General features: G+C 39.4%; 1 non-coding gene across 1 annotated transcript; it reads left to right on the top strand.

Annotated features, from left to right (window-relative positions):
• The first annotated feature begins 8,117 nt into the window (after positions 1-8,117).
• On the top strand, positions 8,118-8,224 carry LOC145065183 (small nucleolar RNA R71). The gene has a single exon (XR_013688330.1). It is a non-coding gene; the product is annotated as a small nucleolar RNA R71 (small nucleolar RNA).
• Positions 8,225-10,023: the final 1,799 nt, after the last annotated feature.

The raw sequence follows: 10,023 nt of genomic DNA, 5'->3' as shown, positions 1-10,023 counted from the left end.
ACCCATTTCTTCCTTGAGCTCTTGGAAAGATGGGTCCACAACCCCTGAGTTGCCTTCCTCAATTGATATGCCATTTCCGCGAGGAGGAAGGTATGTTTCTTCCTTTTCAGCCAAGACCCTTGCAAGCCTCTCAGAGGCGATGTTGTGCGCAGGCCTTCGGGGGAGGAACCTCCAGGAACTGAAGATCTCCCGGTCTCAAACATGGTGCTTGGACCTTCTTGGGTCGGAACGGTTGGTGTAGCAGTTGTTGTTGTAGTTGTAGGTTGTGTTGGCGGGGCCTGTTCCCAAATAAACACTCTCGGCCTCGGATCATGTCGTCTCCTTTTCAACGGAGGCTAGGAGGCAAATGTCATCACAAGATCACTCTCAGATGGCATAGAAGTTGGAATAGCAACATGAATGGGAGGAATCCTTGATATTGTATCCATATCAATTGTAGCACCGGCCATCTGTTCCGAAGTGGGAGGTGTCACCTTTTGAATGTCTCCAACTCCCCCTATATCCATTGCATGTTGTGCGGCATCATCGATATTGTCGAAGGAGTCAAGGTCTTCATTTATTGGGCATTAATCGGTATGCTCGATCTCAAAATTGAAACTTGACAAATCACCACCAAATATCGTATCATCATCATTAAAACCTTCATCATCATCATTATTATCATCATCATCACCATCTAATGTGTGTGAAACGAACTAGTTTTAAACCTACTTTTTAATTATAAAATGAACACACAAAGGCAGTAGACCTATCAATTGTGGTACAACTAAATAAGTAGGGTATCGAACACAGGGAATGGTAAATTAAAACTAAAGACTATTTTTATCTAAATTAATTAATAAAATAGGGGTTTTCTCTAATTTTAGAAACTTACTAATATTACTTAGGCTAAAAACTAGAAAAGCAAAGATTTAACTAAATTCAATAACGAGAGGGACTTCTGTTTAGTTCAACTCAATTGATCCTATGGTTGATATTATGATAATAGTGCAATGGATTAATTCTTCTATTGGTTACCGATTCAAGTGATTAGCTTTGCGTTCGCTGCACTAATCCTTAGAGAACAAACTAACTTAAACAGTGATCAGTTGTCTAGTTTAATTTAATTCACTAGATTATTTATTCGGGTTAATTTAGACTTGTAATAGCTAACTAATTTGGTCCTTTAGTTAACCTCTTGTTGATGGTCATCAAACAAGCTCACACATGAATTTACCTATTTGTCCATTAATTCTAGTTTCACGTTCGTTATTCCTAGACATATGATAAAGTGGTCACATAAACATATGAGGTTGACAATTAAAAGATGTTCATACTAATTAATTATCTTCCTATCAACAGAAAAATAGTTATCATTCACACACAAGGTTCTTTAACAAGCTAAAATCAACAAAATCACCAATATTGAATTAATCCTATCAATAATCAAACCATAGTCTCAATTTCGTATCCCCAAACAGAATTTTAAGAGTTTTAGCTCATGATTGAGGTAATTAACAGCAATAAAACGAATTCTAATTGTCTAACCATAATTGAAAAACAATAGATTAAGTAGAATGATGAGAATTTGCCTCAAATCTTCTTCGAATTGAATTCTAGGCTGTATCTTCGTTCTTCAGATCTCTCCTGGCTCTGATTCACAGCTTGCTTTTCCCCAAGGGTTCTAGAATATCGAATGGCAATCTGGACAACTGTTTTTATAGATTCAAACCGACTCGCCGAGTCCAAGACCGACTCGTCGAGTCCACCCCTTAATCAACGTACACGGTAAGTCATGGAGTCTTTATCCTCTCGAATCTTCGACGCTACTCGCCGAGTAGTCGACCCTACTCGCCGAGTCCCTTGTATTTTTGGTGTTTTTCTTCTTTGTTCAACTCCTGAGCTCCCAACCGCTTCTCCTGCTTCCTTTTGCTTCTGAGCTTCACTTTTGGACTGAAAACACAATTTAAGCATTATTAAGTACCTTTTGTCCATGATATGCAATAAATAAGCTAATAAATGATAAAAATCTATACTTTTTATGAGGCTAAATATGCAAATATCAAAATACCACACACTTGACTTTTGCTTGCCCCCAAGCAAAACTAAATTTTAGCACATTAGAATCACATAGGACAACTCCAATCCAACCTAGCCATTATGCCAAGACCGCAACGCATACATTTGTGTCTAGAATTTTTCCTAAGGACCCCCCATACTCCAATTACTCACATTCCTCATAAACATTCGCCCACTTATCCCGAACAATGCTCATTTTATGCATCCCTCCGAATCCATCCGCAGAAAACCTCCTATCCTCAAGGTATTTTTAGTTGAGCAACCCAAGCATACATAGTCTAGAATTACAATTTATGATACCACTATGGAGCTCTTTGGAATTCTTTACTTCCTTGATAATTTGATCTTTGATTCTTGTGAATTCACCACCTTGTTTGATTTGATTTTTGGTATCTTCAATTTTTGAATCTCTTCAGAATTTTGATCTTTTGATCTTCAATTTAATTGCTCTAAAATTCTTCAAACTTTTCTTGCAATTCTATCTTTTTTTTTATATGTACTTTTTATATGTAACTCACTTTTTTTTTCACTCAAAATCCTACATGCTTAAGCAGGGGCGCTCAACTTCAACCTTTATTGGCTAACGATAATAATTTTCCAAGATACATTTCTGGTACACGATGCTAAACATATTGCATCCTTCGGGATGAGCGACGTCGTGTTTTTGTCCCATGATTTCACTGTAATAAGGAAGCCACAAATGCACTAAAACGTATATAGGCTCAACTAAACATTTGGGTTTTCATGCAATCATCAACATAAATCTAACATGGAATCCTAATTACTTTTTACCAAAATTTTCTAAATTAATTCCTAAGTCACATTTTTTGGTATGCAAGAATTTTAAAAATTAACCTAAATTAGGACATTAAGATTCTACATTTACTAATACGACATCAACCCCCTACCCTACACTTAATTTATGCAATGTCCTCATTGCATGTTATGCATGAAAAATAACAAACATGAAATGTAGAGAGAATTAGAACAAACTTCCCTGGGGTAGCAGTCGCTAGGTTGATATCCCTTCTCTTCAACTCTATCTTCAATTGACTTTAGACATGGAAACAGCTCATCCACGTCTTGGGCATCAAATCACATGTGGGCAGCTCCAAATATGCAGGAAAAATAGTGTAAAATCTTCAGGAATTGATCGGGAAGAATAAGTGGTGAAGTGGTATGTACAACAACATCGAATTAGCAGTCTTCTCGGTATAACAATAAGTGACTCGTCAAGTTATATAAATGACTCGTCGAGTATAGTCGCGGAAAGCCACGGATGTGTGAAAATATATCGCGACTCGTCGAGTTGGTTAATTGCACTCGACGAGTCATCGCCGGGTGGAAAAATAAACGTTCTGCACTTGTTCCAGCTATTGATAAATCTCAAGAACTTCCCATAACCTCTAGAATTATTCACTCATATCCCTTAGGACCGGACTCGACACCTTAGCTCTAAACTTCGCCCTTTCTTGAGTCTCTTCCACTCTATTTTTTTTCTTTCTATCAAACTCTAAACTCTTTATGCAAGCATTCCTAATCCAAAATCTGAAAGTCACCAAGGCAAATAAAACATCAAACACATAACTTAAAGTCTTAACTAAAAATTCATAACACACCAAACAAAACAAAAACAAAAATAAATTGAAAATTGTTCCATTAAACATAAAAAAAACTAGTCATCCTCTTTCTCATCATGGCCATGCACAACCCCGCTTCCACCTGCTCCACTCCGCCTTGCATTAATGATCTCGTCCCAAGATGGTATGTAGGGGAAGTTACCCCCATCAATATGTGGAATATGGAAATGGTCAAAAAGCCACACGTGGGATTCATTGCAAAAATTGATACCCCTCGCCATTTGGTCTTATAGCCGCCTTATCTCGACATTGTACCAATCCATTGGCACTTCATCATTGTCCACCGGAATCACCGGCGGTTCCTCCTCCACTTCCCGCTCACGTCTCGATCTAACCCTCCTTCCCGGTGCCTCGGGCACGACCACCGGATCGTCATGCGGGATAGCATAATGACCACCGCCATAATCTTCAATAATTTTTGCCCTCCGAAAAAGAATGGGATTAAACGGAGGGGCAGGAATCATTGTCATCAAGTTCCATGCACCGCGGGTCATCAACCCATATGAGTTGGCTAGCCGGGTCACGAACATGCCACCATTAATTTTGGAGGTTTTGCGATCCTTGACCGCGCCCTCCGACAAGTAAGAGGCCAAACACCGTGGAATGTTCCAGAAGGTGTCGGGCGTGATGATACTCCAAAGATAAAATACGTCAAGGTTGGACACCTTGTCGTCGTCCTTCCTTTGATTTATTGTAGTGGAGATAAGGCGGTGTGTGGGTGACCTAATGCTCCCTTCTTGAGCCGACTTTGGAATATATAATTTGTTGGCGATTGTGTTCCACCAACCAGTACTTGTAACACCGTCGAGGAACACCTTATGAGATTGTTCCAAGAAGGTGCGGAAGACAGCAGTAGTGACCAATGGTCGGTCGTAAATCCCCAACCGGCATGCAAGATCAATGACGAAACATTGATGGAATTCACCCCCAAGACAAAAACTAAAACTCGCGGGGTGGTAGCAATCATCTCCTCCTCGGAAAGATACCGTGGAGAAAAATTCCCAGCAGAGTTCTCGATACACCGGCTTTTGAATTCTGAAAACCCAGCTCCATCCATCACATATAAGTGTCTCCCCATCGTAAGTAAATTCCTTCAAAAGGTAAGGTGTCAACTCTTCCTCATACCGGATATCCTTTAACCAATACCAGTCAACCCTATTAGGTACATAAACCTCCTTCTTCCTGACCTCAGCCAGCTTCTTCTTCCATCTTGTCATTGTTGAAGCAGATTCAATCGGAGGGAAATTCAACCAAGGAAAATCTCCTTGGTGTCCACTCATCTGGGTCCCCGACTGGACTCGTCAAGTCCATGAACAACTCGGCGAGTCATATGAACTGCGCGAGTTAGTCGACGGGTCGAGCAAAATTCGACCATAAAACTCAAAAAAAAATTCAAGGGTTTTGTCCATGGACGTTCCTAAGATGTATTAGAGCAAGAATAATCATCTAAAACAACACAATTAATACTAAATCAAAACCCTAAAAATTTACTAAACTTCAAAATCGGGTATTCTATGAAATTGACACCTTTGAACATCTAAAAATCATGATTTTAACAGAATTATGGAAGAAATTAAGTACATTTGTTGATAGAATTCAAGAATTTTGAAGAAAGAGTGAAGAACTTGATGAATGCTTGAGAGAGAAAACAAAAGAGGCGCACGTCGAGTAAGGGGGAAATATGATCTCATTAGGGTTAAAAACCCTAGTTTTACCAGATGTAGAAAATATTTTTAATTAATTTTTTTTCTATAAATAAAATAGACTCGTCGAGTCAAGGTCAGACTCGGCGAGTATGGTCGCGAATTTAAACTCATCTGAGATCTAAACAGACTCGTCGAGTGAGGGTCAGACTCGGCGAGTCAATTGCAAACAATTCAAAAATTATATCATTTTGTCATTAAAAAAAATTCATTCCACCCCACACTTAGCCCATACACACTCTCAAGCAGTCATGTATAATGATTTAGAAGATGAAAATATAATCCTACAAATGAAAATCAAATAAAACTAAAATGAGAAAGATAAAAGAAAGCAAACTCTAATAACGGGTTGCCTCCCGCCAAGCGCTTCTTTTTAAGGAGTCGTTAGCTGGACTCCTTCTCATCTACCTTTCTTCACTTTCCTGCATCGGGAATGCACGCCTAATCTTTTGCGGTTTATACTTTGTCTTGTAAGCGTGTAGCTTCTTCTTGTAAGCGCGTCTTAATTCTTCTCTCTTTTTCCTTGTAGCATCATCTTCAGCTGCATGAATTTCCCTTTTCCTCATCTTCTTCTTCTTTACCCCATTCTCTTGCATCCTCTTTTGCACTCCTCCTTCTTTAAATTTCATTACTTCATAGTTGGTGAAAACTCGGGCTCGAGGTTTGGTAATACGTGACTCAATGAATGGGTGATCAGTATCATCTCTCCTAACCCTTGCATTTTCCTCCTCTTCAAGTGGAATGTCTTCATCCTCTTGCATTATTGTATCGAGGCATGCTACATGAACGTGTTGAAAATCACCATCCATTCCTCCTTCTGTTACTTGATCTTCTAAAGAATTAGGGAAAATCTTCATGTCCAGAACATGCAGGGAGCTGGTAACAAGCAGATCAAAATCGTCCAAGTTGCTGAGATTTTCGACTGGACTCGTCGAGTCCGTGAAAGCGACTCGGCGAGTCGGAGCGTATTCCTCACACCCTACTGTGTTTTCTGAATCGGTTCCTTTTAGCAGCTTCTCTATCTCCTCCAAGTCTTTGTCAACATCATCATTTTCTCCAGAAGATAGCAAAAACTTACTTGGATCTTCTTCTTGCAAGTGCAAGTTCTTTTTGTAGCATTTCATCATCCAAATTAATGAAGGAAACTTCTTCTTTTCTTCCTTCTTCCTGCTTAATCTCTGGTAGAGCTTTAAACACTACTGACTCATCTCCTACCCTCAATGTTAGTGTGGACTTGCATACATCTATCAATGCGCATGCGGTATTAAAAAATGACCTCCCCAAAATAATTGGAATTTCGGGGTCTTCTTCCATATCAAGTATTACAAAGTCCACGGGGAATATAAATTTATCCACCTTAATGAGGAGATCTTCACAAACACCTCTTGGACTAATAATCGTCTTATCTGCCAAATGGATCTTCATATTCACAGGCCTTGGCTCCGGTAAATTCAGCTTCTTGAAGAAAGAAAAAGGCATTAAGTTAATACTTGCACCCGAATCGGTCAATGCTTGAGTAGCAAGTATATTTCCAAATTGACAAGAATTATGATGCTTCCCGGATCACCCTTCTTTTCTGGTAGCTCACTCATTACTATCTCCGCGACTTCAGCCAAATCTTTTCTAGCAGCAAAGAGACCCTTTAGCAAGTTCAAATATTTGGGTGTTTGAAGCATCGTTTCCACAAATGGGACGTTGACTTGAAGGGCTTTAACATGTTCCATGAAAGCTCTGTATGCTTTAACCTTCTCATCAGGTATGGCCCTGATTGGGAATGGTAGAGGAGGGTTGTAAGGCTTTAAGGAAACATCATATTTGTCATCAGGGCATGGACTCGTCGAGTCCATTAGAGGGACTCGGCGAGTCTGGTCGGGTTTAGCTGGACTCGACTCTTCTGTCTTTTCTGCATGCACCTTGGAGACCTTCTGTGCAGGGGTCATAGGAGTGGAAATTTCTCCACAGCTGGAGGTTATAGCATTCACATTCTCCATTCTCGGATTATTCTCGATTTTACTTGGAAGTTCACCCGGTCTTCTCTCGTTCACTTGATGTGCAAGTTGTGTTAGCTGTTTCTCAATATTGAGAATAGATGTTTGCTGATTCCTAAGTATATTTTTGGTCTCTTGTATTGTAGCATCATGATCATTGTGTCTTTTTTTCGGAGGCGGCTATGAATCTTGTGAACATCTCTTCTAAGTCGTCTCTCTTTTCCACAACCGCTTCTTCCTTTTGATAGAATCCCCTCTCTTTCTGCTTGTATTTCTCCTCCTTTGCCTTTTTGTATTCTTCATACGGGAGCCATTCCTTCTTTGGTTTCTGCCAATTCTCGTCGTATCTATCGCCGCTTGAGTAGAACACTTGCGCCTTCTTGTTTCCATTTTCATCCAAGTCACAATCCTTCATGAGATGAGGTCCTCTACAGTTCTCGCATCCAACTCGAATAGCATGGATTGTTTGATCCATTTTTGTCATCCTTCTATCTAAACTATCGAGCTTAGCCATGATCTCCACCATGCCATCATTGGCCGAGTTCACTACCCCCCGACTTACTTCATTTCTTAGGTTGTGGTATTCTCTAGAATGTTTATAGAATTCTTCAATTAATTCCTTGATTACCGGGGGTGCCTTCTTTGTGAGCGGGCCTTGCGAGTCGAGCAATTGCCTTGTGGTAACATTGACTCCATCATAGAAGATGGAGACTTCTTGTTGGCTATTAAGGTCATGGTGTGGGCAATTTCTGAGAAGACCCTTGTACCTCTCCCACGCCTCATAAAGGGACTCTTTGGGTTGTTGCTCGAAGTTGGCAATGGCTTTTTTCAACTTGGCTATTTTAGAAGGCGGGCAAAAATGGTCTATGAATTCCTCTTTCATCTTAGCCCAAGTGGGACCGACCCGGGGGGAAGTGACTTGAGCCAATCCTTTGCAGCACCCTTGAATGTGACTGGAAGCATACGAAGTAGCTGGGTCTCGCGTGGCACATTTGGTACATTGAAGTAGTCATCCACATCATTTACTTCATCTAAGTGCTTGTAAGCATCTTCGTGGTCTTTTCCATAGAAGGGAATCTCCTTGAGTTGAGCGAGGATATGGCCCTTTAGCTCGAAAGTAGCAGTAGTGGGAATTGCGGGTTGCACAAGTCCCGGGCCAGTGTCATCGCGCATCCTCTTCTTCCATTCCCCCATGGGGACTTCATCGATATTAGCCATAGTGATAGCTAACTCGTCCTCAAAATCGGATTCGTGCTCGTATGTAAGTTCTTCTTCTTCCTCGGTCTCGTACTTGGTGTCTTCTTTAATCGGCTCTTCGATTGCTAAAGAGATGCTGGATGGTCCTGATTTGCTGCTCTTCTTCTTGCTGAAAACGGACTTGAGGTTCTTTAATGGCGAATTCTTTGAAGAAACGAATTCTGCAACGGCTTTTCCTTTGTTCCTCTTTAGTGCGGATTCTGGGTCTTCGAGAGGAGGGACCAGAGGTGTATCAGATCCTCGGGTCATGAAACAACTATAAACAAAACAAGAAAAACATGTAAAAAGAACAAAAATAAAATAAAAATTAAAATTGTCAACAGCGATGGACTCGCCGAGTTGTCACGAGTGCACTCGGCGAGTTCAAGGCAAAACCAGAAAAACTTTCTAATTACTTATTAAAACGGATATTGTTTAAAACTTATACTAACTACTAAATTACCTAAGAATTAACTTTGTGTAAGAGAAATCTTACACAAAGGATCGATAAAAATAGAAATTGATGCTAATTTAGAACCGTTCCCCGGCATCGGCGCCAAAAACTTGATGTGTGTGAAACGAACTAGTTTTAAACCTACTTTTTAATTATAAAATGAACACACAAAAGGCAGTGGACCTATCAATTGTGGTACAGCTAAATAAGTAGGGTATCGAACACAGGGAACGATAAATTAAAACTAAAGACTATTTTTATCTAAATTAATTAATAAATAGGGTTTTCTCTAGTTTTACAAGACTAGAAACTTACTAATATTACTTAGGCTAAAAACTAGAAAAGCAAAGATTTAACTAAATTCAATAACGAGAGGGACTTCTGTTTAGTTCAACTCAATTGATCCTATGGTTGATATTATGATAATAGTGCAATGGATTAATTCTTCTATTGGTTACCGATTCAAGTGATTAGCTTTGCGTTCGCTGCACTAATCCTTAGAGAACAAACTAACTTAAACAGTGATCAGTTGTCTAGTTTAATTTAATTCACTAGATTATTTATTCGGGTTAATTTAGACTTGTAATAGCTAACTAATTTGGTCCTTTAGTTAACCTCTTGTTGATGGTCATCAAACAAGCTCACACATGAATTTACCTAATTGTCCATTAATTCTAGTTTCACGTTCGTTATTCCTAGACATATGATAAAGTGGTCACATAAACATATGAGGTTGACAATTAAAAGATGTTCATACCAATTAATTATCTTCCTATCAACAGAAAAATAGTTATAATTCACACACAAGGTTCTTTAACAAGCTAAAATCAACAAAATCACCAATATTGAATTAATCCTATCAATAATCAAACCATAGTCTCAATTTCGTATCCCCAAACAGAAGTTTAAGAGTTTTAGCTCATGATTGAGGTAATTAATAGCAA

Source organism: Lactuca serriola, chromosome 7, assembly GCF_051521515.1.
Source record: "Lactuca serriola cultivar US96UC23 chromosome 7, Lser_US96UC23_V15, whole genome shotgun sequence".
NCBI classification, from domain to species: domain Eukaryota; kingdom Viridiplantae; phylum Streptophyta; class Magnoliopsida; order Asterales; family Asteraceae; genus Lactuca; species Lactuca serriola.
This window is presented reverse-complemented; position numbering and strand designations above follow the sequence as displayed.